The 18,921-nt window shown below is 30.5% G+C and overlaps 1 pseudogene; it reads right to left on the bottom strand.

The window, feature by feature from the left end:
• Nucleotides 1–218: 218 nt before the first annotated feature.
• On the bottom strand, nt 219–997 carry LOC145050716 (tubulin alpha-3 chain pseudogene; annotated as a pseudogene).
• Nucleotides 998–18,921: the final 17,924 nt, after the last annotated feature.

Raw genomic sequence — 18,921 nt, 5'->3', positions numbered from 1 at the left:
AAAGGTTCCAGACTTAGTATTTTTTGTACTCTCATGTTCCCTATAAATAGGGACTGAGCTTTGGTTTAGACTAACGAGTTTTCCAGATTTCGTAGTCTATGTTTTGTAATCAAGCTTACTGAGAGTAATAGAAACTTCAAAGTCTTATTTACTTTCTGAGTTCATTACATTGATTAATTTTGTTCTTAATCAATTTCTCATATACAATTATTCTACACCTACCGGTCTATAAGAATATTCATAATCTGAGTTATACCAATGTAGAAATGCCTAGCAACAACAATAGCTATGCTTTTGCTTATCATGCCAACTACTCTTCGAACTTTAGCACGATCAGCCCCTAGAACAACTATTGGTGGTTGGTGATTGATTCCACACTTGAAACTAGTTAGGCACCTAAAAATTAATACAAAAGTTTCTAGATATTTTTATTTATATTCTAATTAAAATTAACTTTAACCATGGCGAATTAATTTATTCCAGTCAAAAAATTGAACAATTCTTTTGGTTTTAATCGTTGAAACAACAACATTTACATCTTTAAGGACAACATCACCATGATACATCAAACAACAAGCCATACACTTTCCATGCCTTGGATCACATTTAGCCATCATGCTTGCAGGTTTAAATGGTGCATTTGTGATTTCAGGAATTGATAATTGCTCATGGTATGCTTTTTCAGCTGAGATCACAACGAAATATGAGGAAAGCATGAAATGGATACATGGGTATGGGACAAGATTTGTTTGAAATTATGTGATATCAACGTTAGTTACTCTATCAAAACATAGGTAAGTTGTTAAAGATGATATGATTTGAGAGATTAATTTGTTTAAGTTGGTGTATGTAGGTCTCTCAATGTCTAATGATCTTCTATAGATGTCATAAATGGCTTCATTGTCCCAAAGCACAACCACACTTATGTGTTCTAAAGAGAGTATGTAGAGAGAACACTAGTGTAGGGTCCCTTTTCCTTTCCTTTTGTTTGATTCATATACATCCCCAAAATTTCAAAGAAGCAACTTACTTAAAATTTTACGATGAGAGGAATGAACACTTTCCCTCTTTCATTTGCATTTGGACCATCAATCAACTTTTGGTCAACCAAACTACTATTGCGTTCATTGGTAGCAACTTTTGTAATCACTTCAACTATATTAGGAATCCAAGCACTACCATTTGGAAGAAATCAGTAGCATAAAAAAACAAACAAAACAAATCGATAAGATTATAAATTAACAAACAAAAGAGATATTCAAATACATCAATCAGAATCAACACATAATGGGAAAGGTATAACTGAAAAACTTTACCTAAAACCCCAAGGCAGTCGTGGAAACCTCCTCAAGGAAGCTTCTCTTTATGTTCCGACGAGAATCGAAACCCGTCGAAGTTCGATCGACATGATACGTCACGACCACAAGTACCTTCGCCACCGCTACCGCCACAGAAATTCCTCCTCAGAGCCACCGTGATCTTCATCACCACTCATTATCCTGAGAACGGTGATGATAATAGTGCACAGTGGTGTGCGATGGTCGGAGATAGTGTGCGATGAGTTAGAGGTGTGCGATGGGTTAGAGGTGTGCGATGGGTCAGAGGTGGCGAAGCGTATTAGATCATGAAAGGGTAAATTAGGTTTTAGTTGAAAAAAATGGGTCGGGTTTACAAATTTAGTATTCGTTTAAGTGGTGGGATCAATAAGCGGGTCCACTATTCAATTCTCGTTGGAATCTTTTCTTTCTTTTACGATTTACCAACATGCGAAATCTTTTTCTTTCTACTCTGGTCGATAAACTGTTAGAAAGTGGTTGCTAAGATCGACACAATAAGTCCTTAATCTGTTGGAGATCTGTTGGTAAACCGTCGTTATCTCTGACGGATTTTTCCATTGCTAATACATCTTTTTCTAGTAGTGGTGGAAGAGTCTGTCAAGAAATCATAACATACAAACATTAAAAAAAATTACCTTAAAAAACTAAGTGAATGATTACGTCTAAAATATCATTTTTGGTTTATGGTATTTCTGACATTTAACGCCAAGATTCATCATCCTATTTAAGTGTATGTGAACTTTACCTTGACCACCATGTTTACCAATCTTTGACATTTCTACCCCTATACGTTCTCTAAGCCCTTCTAGGTGATTTGACATTTGTTAAACCTCATACATGTTCAATATATATATATATATATATATATATATATATATATATATATATATATATATATATATATATATATATATATATATATATATATATATATATATATATTGAACATGTATGAGGTCATAAAACATAATTCAAATAATTAAAATTGCACTGCTTATTGACTAAATCTGCAAAAAATAAAATTTACCTAGATAAACCAAGAGTAAAATAAAATATTATTGGCTAAATATGTAAAAACCAACAACATCCTAAATTTGGGAGCAATTGTGTTTTTTTTTCTTCGTTGCTTCTCTTAGTTTATCCATCATCTTTATTGCCTTCGATGCGTTTAATATCTTAGCATATTTGTGGTAACCCGATTCCCACGTGTAACCAAATACTAATCAAGGCTCAAGGTTCTCAAACATCGATGATAGGATAAAAGAGCATTAACAATAATAACAATAGTTAACTTAGCTTGGTAAATTAAAACCATACAATCCATAATCTGTTTCAAAGTAAATACGTAAGTTTGTGATATCCAACCAACAATAAATCAACAGACAAAAACAAAAAATTCAAACATTAACATTAGCAAAAACTATATATGTTTCTATGTCATATACACATGTTTGTAGATAAAAAGACAAAAGTTTAAAATAAAAAAAAAATGCAAAAAATGACATTAATCAAAGACATTAAGCAACCATGTTATTTAGCCACATACCGGATCTTCATCGTTTCTGCTATCTTTGGCCACGTTCTTCACTTGGGAGAGAGGAGGTCATTCCAAATCACAAAATGCAAACCAGACACAGGATAATGCAAACATATATGAAGAAGTACAAAAAGACATACAAAAAGACTTTGTGAAATGTAGTCACCCGCCCCTAACTTGAAGTCGATAGGAATGGGAGTCAAAAATCATAAACGGATATATAAGAAGATCGGAGTAAAGAAGGTATATATGACAAATAATTGAAGAAGAAGAAGAAGAAGAAGAAGAAGAAGAAGAAGAAGAAGAAGAAAACCTGTAGTCCTACAGCAACACCGGGTGATTGATCAACTTCTAATTTGAAATCCATATAAGAGAGGTAATTATGAGGTTGAAATTGAACGACGATTAAGAAACAGTGAGAGATTTTGGAAAATTCTTGAGCAATTTAAGAAGATATAAATGGATACGGGAGCAAATAAGGATTTATAAAAGACAAAAGAGAGTAATTTAAATGCTAAATCCGGATTATACACATTTTAATCAACATAAATTGTTTAAAAAAAATTAAAAATCATGATACAAAAGTACAAATGCCATTTTTAAAGAGTAAGAGAAAAACATTGAAAATTATGAAAAAATTGACAAATGCAAAAATCATTTTTTTTATTAGGGAGGATTAGTAGTATTTACAAACTTTTATTATATTAGTCATATTTAATTTTTAAAATTCAACAAATTAGCAATTTAAGGTGTCCGATTAATCCCCCTAACATATTGGTTCTTTAACCCCAGTTCACCAACTAATTAACATCGAATGTTTCTTGAAATTTATATATATATATATATATATATATATATATATATATATATATATATATATATATATATATATAAATGATGCATTTTTTCTTTGAACTTCATGCATTTGAAACCCCACAAAAATCAGCAAAACACCTCATGCATTTGAAACCTCCTATGTTAAGGAATACCACTCAAAAGTCTTTTGATAATGATTAACAATTTAAATGTTCTATAACTTATATAATATATTTAAGACAAAAATGCAAAAAAGGTCCCTGTGGTATGCATTTTTTTAGGGTTTAAGTCCAAGCCTCGACTTTTTTGGATTAATGATCCTTTTGAGCTAGTTTACATGCAGTTTTGGTCCCTCAGTAAATTGAAATTACTGTAATACCCTTGGGGTATTTATTTTTTATTTTTCTTTGATTTTTCTTAAATATAATATCTATTTATTTATTTTAATAATAAAAGGGTCCACTTCTCTTTCTCTCTCTCTCTCTCTCTCTCTCTCACACACATACCTCATCAGACCAACATTTCCCTTCCTTCTTCTTCACTTACAACCACGGACCACCGTTGTCGGCCACCGAAGCAGCTCCTTCCGCCACTCCACGCTGACATGGTAAAAACTCACCACCACCGTGTTTATTTTTTCGAGTACAGCAACCCCAAACATCCCCGACCCTTACTTCTTCCTCCCATCGTGTCTCACGCGCCGACCTCGTCGGAAGAAATGTACAGAAGCAGCGGGAGTCGCCGAAGCGAGCACCACCAGTTGCCACTGTCGTTGCCCGCCATTGGTACGATGCTATTTCTAAATAAAAACACCAGATTTCAAGCTAACATCAACTATTGTAATTAAAGCCAGGTTTCAATTGCAACTATTTAGCCACCATAAAGAACAACAATTTCAAGAACAAGAACAGCCATGAAGCATCATTATTGCATTTGGGAGGGAAATTCCTCTGTTCTTGAGATTTTTACTACAAATGTTGAATTGAAAAAGAGAAAAAGAGGAACCATGATCAAAACAGACGTCAACCACCATACACCACTAAATTACAATACCATATAACAACCATCATTTTGCCATCACCAATCATCAGAATTGTCAAACCATTACATATACCTTCTTACATCGGTCAACATTAGAATCACCAACCATCATCCCCACCCACCATCTCCTTCTTTCTTTCCCTTTTAGTCGTTCCTTTTCCCTTTCAATCCATCATCTTGAAGCAGTGAAGTCAAACCTACGTCAATCTCGCAGAGTTAGGGGTTTAGGGTTGTATACACACAAAGACACATCGATATGCATAGTTAGGGATGTGAGGCAGAGAAGATGCAATGCACTGGTGGGCAACGATGGTCAATGGGGGTTGTGGCTGAAGTGAAGCTGGCAAGGTGAGATCACAAAAGGGAAGGTTGGTTGTGGTTGACTCGCTTTCCGATTTGAGGGGGCGATGAGTTTTCTTTACAAATAGAGACATGGAAAAGTAGAAGTTACAATCGATGGATTCTACGTGGTTTTGTTAGGGATGACAAATCGATTTGTATAGGGGTTTGTTAGGGTTGCTTCCATCGGAGACTCGAATCCCAAGCTATACTCTGATCCTCTTTTCTCTTTCGATCAATTATTGTTTGATCTATTCAACAATTGAAACCCTTACAATGGGGTTTACACTTTTTTCCTTAATTTCCGATGCCAAGATGTTTCTTCTCACGTGTGTACTTGATTCAATCTGGGATGGGCATTTATCATTTTTTGTTTACAAACATATTTAATGTTTAAGGGCTAGAATTGGGTGAACTGGATGGAGAAAATGAACTTAAGGTCGCTTCTTGGGTGGAGAGAGAGAGAGAGAGAGAGAGAGAGGGTGGGCCCCTTCTTATTCTTTTATTATTAAAATAAATAAATTAGTATTAGATTTAAAAAAATGAAAGAAAAATAGAAAATAAATACCCCAAGGGTATTACAGTCATTTCACTATTTGGAGGGACCAAAAACGCAACGAAACTAGCTCAAAAGTACCACCAATCCAAAAAAGTCGTGGTTTGGACTAAAACCCCAAAAAATGCATACCACAGGAACCATTTTTGCAGTTTTGTCTATATTTAATAAACAATTTATGGATATCTATTATAAAAAGGTCAATCTCTTTGAGTAGACACACAAATAAAAATCACATACAAAATTCATAAAGAAAACAACTTTAAAGTTTTTTGTGTTGGTTTGAGGGTTTTGGACACTTTTTCGAGGCATGTTATTATGTTGAAATTTTTAATTTGTAAGTTTGTTATATACTAATTTATTTTAATTTATTTTATCTTTTTTTTTTTTGTATTTTCTTGGTTTAAGTATTCTTTTAAGAATATCATTGTATGTTGTGGTTGAAATTTTAATATAAATTAGATTAGATTCATGTTATTGATCATATGTTATGGAAGGTGATATATATATATATATATATATATATATATATATATATATATATATATATATATATATATATAATATTTAATTAACTATTGTATATATGTTTGTATGTTCGTGTTGCTTCAAAACAACAATTAATTAAAAATCATGGATATGTCATATTATCCATTTAAGTCTCTTTTGAACTGCAAATTATCTATCTTATCACTTTTATTATTTAGTGTATCTTTAACATTTTAATACTAATATTAAGTGTTTTTTAAGAGTCTCTTTAACTTATTATTAATAATAAGTTGTTTAAAATTAATGAATAATAATTTTAAATGATAATATCAAATTATAAATTACATTTAGCTACAAATAAATTGTATTTAAATGAACATTATTATTGAAATTAAAAAATGATCACATAAGTAAAAATATAGTTAATCAATCATAATAATTGTTAAAAATAATACTAAATGAATAATTATATTTAATTCTATTAATAAGGAAGATGAGTTGATGTCAATTAATATTATTGTTCAAAATATAAAACGGTTAAAATAACCGTGTAATTTATTTTAACTTAAATATCCTATATTGTACAACGGTTTTTTAGGATGAAGATAATATAACTTCTATATTAATGCTTGATATTATTATTTAAGCACTTTGAATTAAAACGGAAGTCATAAATTACAAATTCTTGAGATTTGTATTCATTCTTAAATATGTCAATCGAAATTCATGGGTTTAAAACGGAAGTGTAAGTTAACTTCCATTAATTCTTTAAATTAACTTTTATGTAACATTCATGCAAACTGAAGTTGTAAATTACAAATTCTTGATGTTGTAACTTCTTTATCATGGGTTTAAGAATACAATTACAATTGAAACAACCATATTTTTTAGAATAGAAGTTACGGATCATCTACACAAATTATACCAAACCATATGAACCATTTGTGTAATTCATGTTTTCATTGGTTAAGTAGTTGTTGTCATATTTTTCATATAACCCTTCCCTATATATATATATATATATATATATATATATATATATATATATATATATATATATATATATATATATATATATATATATATATATACACGGAAAAGTTCAATAGAGAACCATAATTGTGAATATGAATTCATATATTAACATTGTGAATGTGAAAAATATTTTTCGGATTCACCGTGTGAATCCGGATTCACGTTGTGAATTTTCGAAGATTCACATTGTGAATTTAATGTAAAAAAAAATTCGAATTTTATATCATTGAAAAAAGGATAAAAAATTATGAATTTCTGTATTTCTAGTTTATTTTATAAAAAATAAGTTCTAAAAGTTGAAAAAAAAATTGGTTCCTTGGTTAATTATGGTTCTCTATTGAACCTTACCCTATATATATATATATATATATATATATATATATATATATATATATATATATATATATATATATATATATATATATATATATACTAACCGTTACCCGCGCAAAGCGGTGGTGACAAATTGCTTTATCCGGAAATTAGCTTTTTTCGGCGATTAGTTTTATTTGGAAACATGTCATCTTCCAAAGAACATACATCGTATCCCAAATTTCTACGCAATTATAAAGCTCTTAGGGTTTAGGGTTTTTAAGAACATGTGAAAATTAGTTTCCTTTTGGAAAATACTTTCCAATCGATAATTAGTTTCCTTTCTTCAAATAACTTCTTTTCACATTTCGTTTTTTAAAGCATGTAATATTTTTTCCCAAATATGCTCATTGACGAAAATTTGTTTTTTAAAACAGTCAAATATTATGTTGAATTTGATTTACGTAACAATAATATAAACGATTAATCATTAGGAGATTGACTCATTTAATTTGTAAAATTTAATGACTAACAAATGAAAACTTGTTTTCCAAACCAACCGGTGGAATTCAGTTTCATATAACTACAAAAATGATATGTATAATTTGAACAATAAACACAAATATATGAAAAAAAAGGTAACAAATTAACAATTAAATTTAAGACAAACATGAAAAGAGAGAAAAAGTGAGATCTCAACCATATCTGTTAGAAAAATTACAATAAGCATGGATAACTAAAAAAACAAAACTAAACATAATAAAACATGAAATTAAAGATCAATCTAACTAAGAAATGGTTTTTATATAAATGGTTTTTATATAAGGGATTAAACATCTTCTTCAAGTTTGTCATTATCATGCTCAGTATTGAGTATTATACAGAAGCAGCTCTTTGCAAGGGTTCAAGCATTACATTTAAGCTTATAATCGCATGTCTTGGATTTTTTTTCCCTATAGTGAAAATCTTGGAAGACTGAATTTAATTTATCAGTTATGCCTACTAAAATTATATAATATTACGAATATGTATGTAATTATTTTATCATCAGTATGTTGTTCTTGAGATGCTATTATGGTAACATAAGAAAAAATATTAAAACCTTTTATAGAATACTTTCTTTGTATGTCACAAATCTAATTATGTCATCAACTCCAAGTATCGTTAATCTTTCACACTCAAAACATATATTCTTTAATATTATTATCTACCCTAATAAATGAAAATCACTTTGTCACATGTCCTCTTCTCATTCATTTGGACACATGACATTTTCTAGAAATTTTAATTTTTTCTATTTTCCACTTGTCATTTTATTGTATTTTTTTATTTTATTAAATTAAAATCCACATTTCATATATAATGTAATATATATATGTAAGGTATTTATTAGAAAATGGTTTATATATGTAATGTATCTAATGCATTAAAGCCTCATTAATTTTAATAATTCAAAAAAATTCTTATTTTTCTTATAAATTTAAAGTTTTCAAATTGTTAAAATTTTATATTTAATTTTTTTAAATAAACTCATGTAATACATGGGTCTCACACCTAGTATATATAATAAATTGAGAGGACACTTAAGAACAGTAAAGTCTCACTGTTTAGGATTTTGGCTTAAAGTCTTACCATTTAGGATTTTTGCCACACAAATTTCGGCTTTCGTCAACAACCGTCTCTTCTTTCTATCGTTTCACAGTTTTGGCACGTATCTTTTATGGGTTGCTGATTTTTCCCTTACGCCTAAATTTTTAAGTAGACCAGATTTGGTCCCTCCATCGCCTCCCTCACCCAGTCACTTGCTGCACCGTCACCGCCATAGATATCATCCAACAAAAATCGACTAAAGGTAAATGCTCATTTACCCTCCATTCGATACCCCTTATCTTTTCTTCTTTGTTCTATTTCACCTGCCTTCCACATGGGTACACCGATAACCAGGAAGACGAACAACAACAATCTTAGGGGTCGATTTAGTGTTCCTCAAAACTTTGTCGACTTTGTGATTCCGATTCTTCACATCTTCCTTTGGATATCTGATCAACAATCCTACAGTCGGCTATGGTTTGCCCTAAGTTTCCAGGATCAGGGGTTTTTAGGGAACTTTACTTCTGTCTGGGTACCTTTTGATTGGAAAAAAAAAACCTTGGTGACTTGGTTCTGGATTTCGAAATTGAAGCAATCTGAAAGGGTATGACAGAACCAGAAAAGGGAAACAATACAAGAGGATATGACACACGACCACCTTCGTGTATATGGTCTCACTTCCATTTTCTGCAATCAAATTAGCTGCCTTTCTCTCTGCTTCTGATTTCTCATCAATTTCAATAGAAATTTCATCGTTTTACTTAGCTATAAGCATGGAGAAGAACACAGGTGCCCACCAAAATCCGACTCAGCCATTGACGGGGCTTCAAGACAGAGATGAAACATCAAGAATACTTCTTAGATTAATGAGAGCAACACATATCCACGAAATTCCTTTGGTTTTGGCATGATTAAGAGACAAGTGAGTTTTTCATTCTTACTACCACCATTTGTTTCTCAATTTCACAATTTTTTAGTGTTTTTGAATCTTATTGATTTTAAAGGTGTGAAATTCTTATATTGTGGTAATTTACTGTTTATTTGGATTTGACCTTTGTTATTAGAATAGGGATTCAATTATGGAATATAACTTTATGTTGTTTGTGCTTCTTTTTTTTTTCCCGAACACCAGCTGCTTGACAAAAATCCTCAACCAAAAATCTGGTTAGCAGTTTTTCTACCTGGTAAAGTTGAATCAAACCTACAGTTATGGTTTCAGCCCTGTTTACTTAATTCTATCACTTGCCTTCGGGTGATATAGGAGGGTGATCAGATTGATGTACTTACATGGTGGAACTTTCGATTTTGTTTTAGCTTGATCCCCTGTGTGGTAATTTTCTTTTGCAAATGAATTGAGTTGCTGCAGTCTTTTGGAAAATTTTGTTCACCTATATGTGGTTTTGTTGAATCATTGAGTATTGGTCATTCATGGAAGGACATATAGAGTTAAAATGAAATTTAGAATAATCTTGCTATTTATAAGTAAAAGAAGTCATTATTTTGTATTTGCACATTTATTCTAAAAAATGTTTGATAATAAGTTTGTATTTATTTCTTTCGTATTTATGTTTCAGGTTGATATTGGTTTGAAGGTGGTAGATCAGCTTCGTTTGAAGTTAAGAAGTCAAACCTGTATGGACCTGACATGCCAACTTAATTAATATGCAAACAGCAATCGGGTTACTTTGAAATTGACAATCGAAAGGTACAATCCAAACTCTATATCTTCATGTAATCGATTTTTTTTTATAAATATTGTTTTCCTTTGTCGTGTTATGCTACAATTGAATCCTGGTTATTTAACTTTTTGTCATTTATGATATAGATATTGCATATTGACAAATGGTTGATAGGTGGTTTATGTAATTTTTTGTGTTAATTTGGTTGATAGAAGCATCAGCAAACTTGGACTTAGTTTTTATGTTTACTTTTTTTCATTTAAATTTTCTGTTTGATCAAATTGTCATGTATATTTGACCAAAACCTCATGTAAATGTTTATATTTGACAAAAGCATCGTGTAAATGTTTGTATTTGATTAAAGTGATCATCTAAATCGTGTTTTGCTAATTGTCGGGGTTATTTTTTATCAACATGCATTGCCTTTTTCAAGTGTTCTTGGTTTCAATCCACTAAATAACTCTGGTACAAAAATTTATCCAGTTCTATCAGTATCAAAAATTACCAAATCGCCCTTAGTTGGTTAGGTTTGCATGTTACGAAATGAGATGAATAATGGTCATGGTTGTTGATAAATGGAAAAGTAATAGATGATTTCTCTTTCCTAATGCTAAAAAATCTTACCATTATAGTTCAAATTCGATAAAACTACAAAATTATATTTTATATCTTCCGGTTATTTTTGTTTTCTTGTGTTCTTAACAAATTTATGTTGCAGGGCAAGATTGTGCTTGCAAAAATTCATACAAAATGAATTTCTTTATCACATTCGAGTCATCTTTATGCCATTATATTGTAAGTACATTAAGTTTGTGTAAAAGTACACTGCATTTAACATATTTCATTATACTTAGGGATGGGTGGAAGAAATTCAGTCCAACGAGTCTTCCTTTTTCATTAAAATGACCAAATTACCTTCATTATTGACTTTGAGATGAGTAAAAAAGGCATATTAAGAAAAATCTGTAGCATTCTACTTTCACTTTCGACATTTTATAATATCTTACTTCCATCTACTTCGTAGAGACGTTGAGTTTGGTGTTAAGTCAGTTTCTTCTCCGATTCCATTTGATGTGTCGTCTCCTGGTGGTTATGAAGAACTTCTTGATGAGGTTGGAATGTTGGATTTCAGCAACAGTGCTTAAAATTGTTTGTTCTTTTGACATGGATTCATAACAACAATAAAGTATCTAAAATATAAAGTTAAACTTTGCGATTAACAGGCAAAAGAAGCAGCTCAAATAACTTTGAAGGATGCAATACAGTTGATGGTGTGAGTTAGTTCATTACTTATTCTTATTTATAGATGGAAGATGCAAAAATTTACATGTCAATGGTTTTTTCGGAGTTTATACTCCACAACTTTCAACTACAAGAGATTGAATTTCCAACAGCTTGCTGGAATCCATGCCAGGTTTTTTCTTATTCAATGACTGGAAGTATGCAAATGATTGGTGAATTTTTTGATCTCCTTGTAGTACCAGAGAGGATACAAAACCAAAATAGTATGTAAATAAATAATCTATATAATTCTATTATCTGTTTTCACAATGTTATATATATGACAGTATTCGTCATTCACTTTACCTTCCACTTTCACTCCCTAGAAAAACTGAAACCAATGAATTCTCCAACCCATGCATAGCATGGGGAATCTTTTCTAGTTATCTTAATTTATATAAACAAAATTCTTAATATAATTCACATGTAATATATAATTTTACTCATTGAAACTGGATAAGCTAAGCTTCCAACTTGTTTGTGACCGTACTTTTCATCGGATCCAACTACATACTACAAATCAAAATCAAAACATCAGTAAAGGGAATTTTAGGTATTTCAGAATACACCTAAGAGTAACAGAATAAAACCAAAATTGACTGATGTAAAAAATCAACCTAACCTTGTAATTCTATTTGTTATTTTTTCTTTTAGAGTACAATGCTATTAAAAAGGGTATGCCAAAATAGACCCAAAATTACCTCGATGAAAGACATTAAAAATGGGAAATTTTATTTCATTTTCCCCAAAACACCATCTATGCTTGAAATCCAACATAAAAACCATATTTTAACCTTGGAATTTGATAAGATTGACTTTGGTTATAACAAAAACTTGACCGCTAAGCTAGGCCATACAAAAAATATTTAGATAGAAGGGTTAAAATACTGAAAACTATAGTAGATCTTCGAAACATGACCCATAATTATCAGTTTTCCAGATTGCCAGCAGGGGAGCACATTTACATAAAATTCATACCATTTACATGTCAAGATTGAATGACGAATTTACGATAGGGGAATGCTATTTCCATTTATTTACATAAAATTCACCATTTTGATAGTGTTTTATTATATTCACTTACCATATAAAAAAGATTATAAAAGTTTATATTAAAGGGAAAAAGCAAGTTATGCATATTACATTCTCCACTGTACAAAGGAAGGTGTCAAATTTTAGACCTAAGTTGGTCTAGATTAAGTGATAGTAATAGATGATGGTTTACCTGCCAATAATGTGATGGTGGAGGTGCAATGCCAGCATTGGTGTTTACCTACAAAGAATAATTAAAAGGTTTAAAAAGATGAATATTTTCTTTCTAATGTTGACAAAAGCATATAAAATAATTCATAAAAGATTTACCAGATGAAAAAAACAGCACCAACCATTCCATCATTTTAGATCTAAATATTTTCATATATTGAAGGTCTATCAGATATAGGAATAGGTAAAACATCTTTCAGATAGCATAACATACAAAAGTAAGTGCAATTAATTAGTTTTAAAATAGAAGAGAAACTTAGACAGGGTCAGACCTATCTTCAGCATAATATATAGTCTGTTGGATGATTGAGAATCAACTGACTGTAGTGTTACAATTCGTTCCAAATACTAAAATTGTATTAAAATGTTAGAATCTATAATAATTTCAAGCATTACTAGTCGGGTGTGGGCAACGCCATAAGGGCATTATCTGACGTGGGCTGCCCATAACGACGCCATAACGCGGAAAACACCGCCCCAGGGCCCCGTTATTGGGTGTTACGCCAAGATGCGTGACGATGGTAACGGATGGTAACACCATATTTTCGACCGTTGCATTTTCTTTGTCCGTTGAAAAACGGTAATATTACCGCTTAAAAACGGTGAAATGTAAAAAAAAAAAATTGACTACTTCATTTTTTTAAACTATATATATATATATATATATATATATATATATATACATATATATATATATATATATATATATATATATATCATTTTACACTTCCATTTCTCTATATCTATATCTATTTCTTTTATTATCATTCAAAAAAAAACCATTATGGATCAAAACCCGAATACCCCTCCTCCGAAGACAAACACATCCACTCCATTAGGTTTTGCGGGATATGAGGGATACATGAACCTTCTAACCTCCCAAAACTCACCATAAATTCCATATTCCGGTAATTTTTTCAATCCGCCTCACCCCCACTACAATTCCTTACCTTGCCATTTATGCAACAAAATGCAAAGATTCAGCAAAACTTTTTTACCACATTCGGTCCCATGCATTAACAATCCTTGTTATCTCAACATATGGTATCCAGTAAACATACATAACCCTTAGCCCCAAATTTGGTTCATCGCGAGGTGATAGGAGGATGTATAGTTCAAGAAATAAACCATTTCTCCTCTTACCTATGTAAATATCGACAAGATGAGGAGAAGATACATTAAATAAAAGCTATTGGCAACAAATGAGAAAAAACATAAAACCCAAAATCGGATATTTTATCTTTAAGGAAAACAAAAAAAAATGATTGGTGACTTACCTATTACATTGAGGGAGGAAGAGAGATGATGGTAAGGTGGTCCTGTGCTGATGATAATGGTGCTTCATTGAATAACATAGAGAAGAGAGATATTAGCACGCCTACAAATCTTCTTCCGAACAAACCAGTAGGGTTTCAATTTATCGTTCGGACGTTTTTCAATTAGGGCTTCGTGAATCAAATGGGGTGTGAGGGAAACGAAGGTACAAACTAGGGATGTCAAAAAGTCCCATGGGACCCCGTTACCGAGGGGGGCCCCGTCCCGTTTGGGGGAAATTTTTAAAAAATATCGGGGATGGGGACGGGGGCGGGGGCAAGGTTAACCCCCGTTTTAATTTCGGGGGCGGGGGCGGGGGTAGGCAATCCCGTCTCGAAACCCTCATGGAGACCCCGTTAATAAATTACATATATTAATTATATAAATATAATAAACAATAGCATGATTTCAAGCTTCTAAAATTCATCAAAAACATATTTTTAAGTTGTTAGTATAATGTTTTTAAGATGTCATAACTTTGTTATTTTTAACAAGTAAAATTTTGCTATAAATAATTATTTGTTATTTAAAAAATAGCTTCTTTTAGCCTAAATAACAACTTCTTTTAGCAAAAAAAAAAAAAAGGCAACCCAAAACCTATCGGGGGTGGGGGTAATAAAGGGGATTCGGGGGCAGGGGCGGGGGTAGGAAGGCTAAACATTTCGGGGACGGGGGCGGGGACGAGGGAATGGGGAAATTTCGGGAGCGAGGGCAGGGGATGCACTTCCCGTCCCGATTGCCCCCGTTGACATCCCTAGTACAAACCTTGGTGGTGGTTGTTAACTGATGATTGGTGGTCATCATTTAAGAGATGTGGGCGAGATATTAGGAATTTTGGAATTCAAAATCGGATCTAACTGTAAGTCCTGGATTTGTGATATGAATCGGTCATTATCGAGTCATAACGAAGGATATACTTAATTAAGTACTTTTAATTTACATTTAAAAATTTTAATATTATTTTAGTAGTAATTAATTGTACTCTAAGCTTAAACACTTGGACGTCTCAAATCTATTTTTAGAAATAGTAAGGTTTGTATAATAATATAGTAGTTATATATATATATATATATATATATATATATATATATATATATATATATATATATATATATATATATATATATATATATATAAAATGAGTTTAAATCGGTTTTTCAACCAAAATATAAAATAATAAAGTTGATGCGGATTTTATGTCACAAAAATGTTATCCGATAAGAGTAACAATATTTCATTTAGATATATTCAAAAAATATCAAAAAACAAAAACGTTTTTTTTTTTTTTTTTTTTTTTTTTTCTTTTTCTGACTTTTATATAAAATAACATGTGAATCTAACGTTTGTAGTTTGCATGCACGTCTTCAAAAAGAAGATTGTTTTTTTATGGTCGACAAACAACATAAAAGTATTTCCGATGGTAAACATTTAATAAGACTTCAAATTTTTGCCATCTTATAATTTTATTAATTTTGACCATCAATTAAATACCTCTCCGATTGATAAGTTCTAGCAATTGTTATTTATTTATTTATTTATGAATTTAACTTATAGATCATCATTTATCTAGAATGTTTTATAAAACTTTTTCATATAGTTAGTCATGTTATAATTTGATAAGAAATACGTTAATTAAGAATTATCATTAAAGATTAATATACGAATGTTTCATAAATAAAAAACTATGATAGAAATAATCTATATGTTAAGAAAATAAGAAAAATTTAAAACCAGAATATAATTAATGGGTAAAAAGGAAATATTATGTAAAAAGAAGAGATAGATGTACGGATGAGCAACGAAATTGAATACCCGCTTTCGGAACCGGAACCGTCTTAAGCGGTTCCGGTTATAGTTCTTTTTTTACGGAACCGCTACCTTTGGGAACTCGGAACCAATATATATATATATATATATATATATATATATATATATATATATATATATATATCACAATCATATACTTTATTCGGTCTCTCGAATAACATCCTTGTAAGTTTACAATAGATATATTTTTATATGTGTTAAAACTTCAACAAATTTAATGAACTACGTATCCGCTATTGGAACCGCTACCTGTCGGTTTCAGTTCCAACATTTTAGAAACCACCTGTTTCGATTCCGGTTCTGATTCCAAATAATTAGGACGGTTACCCGCCTACGCTCATCCCAAATTAGATGTTTAATGAATTGTAATATGGTGCTCAATCGATATTATAAAAACACAAAACTTATACACTCATATGTTATTATTTTGTAATAATTGGTTAATTATATAATTCTGTCATTGAAGATGCTTTTAAAAAATGATATTAATAAAACTCGTGTGTGTGTGTGTATATATATATATATATATATATATATATATATATATATATATATATATATATATATAGGTTTATTTAAGACCATGTTAATTTTGTGTGACCGTAAGATACAATCTAATAATAAACTTAAAATGCAAAATAAAATGAAAAAATCCGAAATTTTTTTTAATTATTATTTTCATCATTTTATTTACCTAAAAAAATATATAAAAGAATAAAATAAAGAATCAAAAATAAAAATTTCTGTTTTTTTAAATATATGAAATATTTTAATAGAATATTACATTGTAAATATTTTAATTTAATCTTTAAAATGTTAGAATATTGTAGTATTCTATTTGATTTGTCAGATATGCAAAATATTCTAATATTTTGTTAGAATATTTCACAGATATTTCAAAAAAACGGTAATTTTATTTTTATTTACTTTGTTTTATTTATTTTTTTCGGATAAAAAAATGACGAAAATAATATTTAAAATTTTATATTCGGAAAATTTTCAATTATTTTGCATTTTAAAAATGTTTTTTTAACTACAAAATGAGTGACTAGGATTGCGTCTCACCGTCTCATAAAATATAATGATCTCAAATGAAGCTAACCCTATATATATATATATATATATATATATATATATATATATATATATATATATATATATATATATATATATATATATATATATATATATGAGGGTTCAATTGAGAAAAAAAATTAAGAATAAGATAATCATTTTCAGCCAAACATTTATTTTGCCGCAAAACACTTAGTTACCGACGAAAATAGATAATGGATACACATGTGTTTTCCAAGCAAACATGTTTTCTTAAACTATGCTAATCATTAACTCAATATACATAAAAACATTTTTTTTTGTTTTTTTGATTTTTAAAAAACTATTTTTATAAAAAAAAAATTTATTTTAAAGTAAAAGAAGCGTTGTCCGAGTACCAAGTCACCACCTTATCAAGTGAGTGCAAAGTTACTTTCTGCTTACACATAGATATGAAGTATTTTATATAAATTACGTGTTGTGTGTGCATATTATCTATATACTTGCTATCTATGTTGGATGAACAACTTTATACATGTTTTAATGATTTAAACTGTATATGTATTTTATATCAACAAAATGTGTTAGGTAAAACATGGATAGATGTAATAGTTGTTGTGTGACAAAATAAAATGATGAGAGGCCTCGTTATAGATGTTATTGATGGTCTAGTCATCTAGTGGAGTATAGATGACGACTACGGACTATTCTAGACAGTCCAGTGGAACGCTAGCAGGCTCGCAACGTGTATGTGTTTATTTGAATTGCGTGTTTATTTGAACTGTGTGCTCACCAGGTGTACTCCATCCCCCACATGGTTGTCTTAAGGATATTTATTGCTAAGGAACCCCCTTAGTAGTAGTGTCCATCCTGATGATGACCCTTAGGCTAGGTCCCTTATGATAGGTGTTTAGGGACGTAATGAGAGGACAACGGGAATGGGTAATCGGGTTATTGTTGATTGATGAAATTAATAAACTTATTTATTGTGGGTTGAAAACCCTATGTGCTCACCAGGCTCCCAAGCCTGACCCACTCAGTTTCTTGTATTACTGGTAGTAGCGCATGAGCATATATGTGATGTCTTGGGATAGGAGATTAAGAGATTTTTGGCCTGTAAATACGGAATAATGTAGTAAGGCCTATGTTGTATTGTTTATGCTTATGATCTGTATCGAACATGACATCCTGAGTCTTTTTAATCAAATACATTTCTATGGAAATGCTTTTGATAAATCTTTATCATATTTTGTTTTGGGATAAATTCCACAACACTTTTATTTAAAATGTTACTCTGATTTTCAAACAAAACATAAATAAAATCGGTATTTTCTGGCCGTAAAAATGAGATGTCATCCTATTAATCATCATATATAATGCATATTTTATTTTTCTTTTGTCATGTGTCATCATATTATATCTCCTAATTAATGCATGTCATTTGCCAACTTA

This window comes from Lactuca serriola, chromosome 5 (genome assembly GCF_051521515.1).
Source record: "Lactuca serriola cultivar US96UC23 chromosome 5, Lser_US96UC23_V15, whole genome shotgun sequence".
NCBI classification, from domain to species: Eukaryota; Viridiplantae; Streptophyta; class Magnoliopsida; order Asterales; family Asteraceae; genus Lactuca; species Lactuca serriola.
This window is presented reverse-complemented; position numbering and strand designations above follow the sequence as displayed.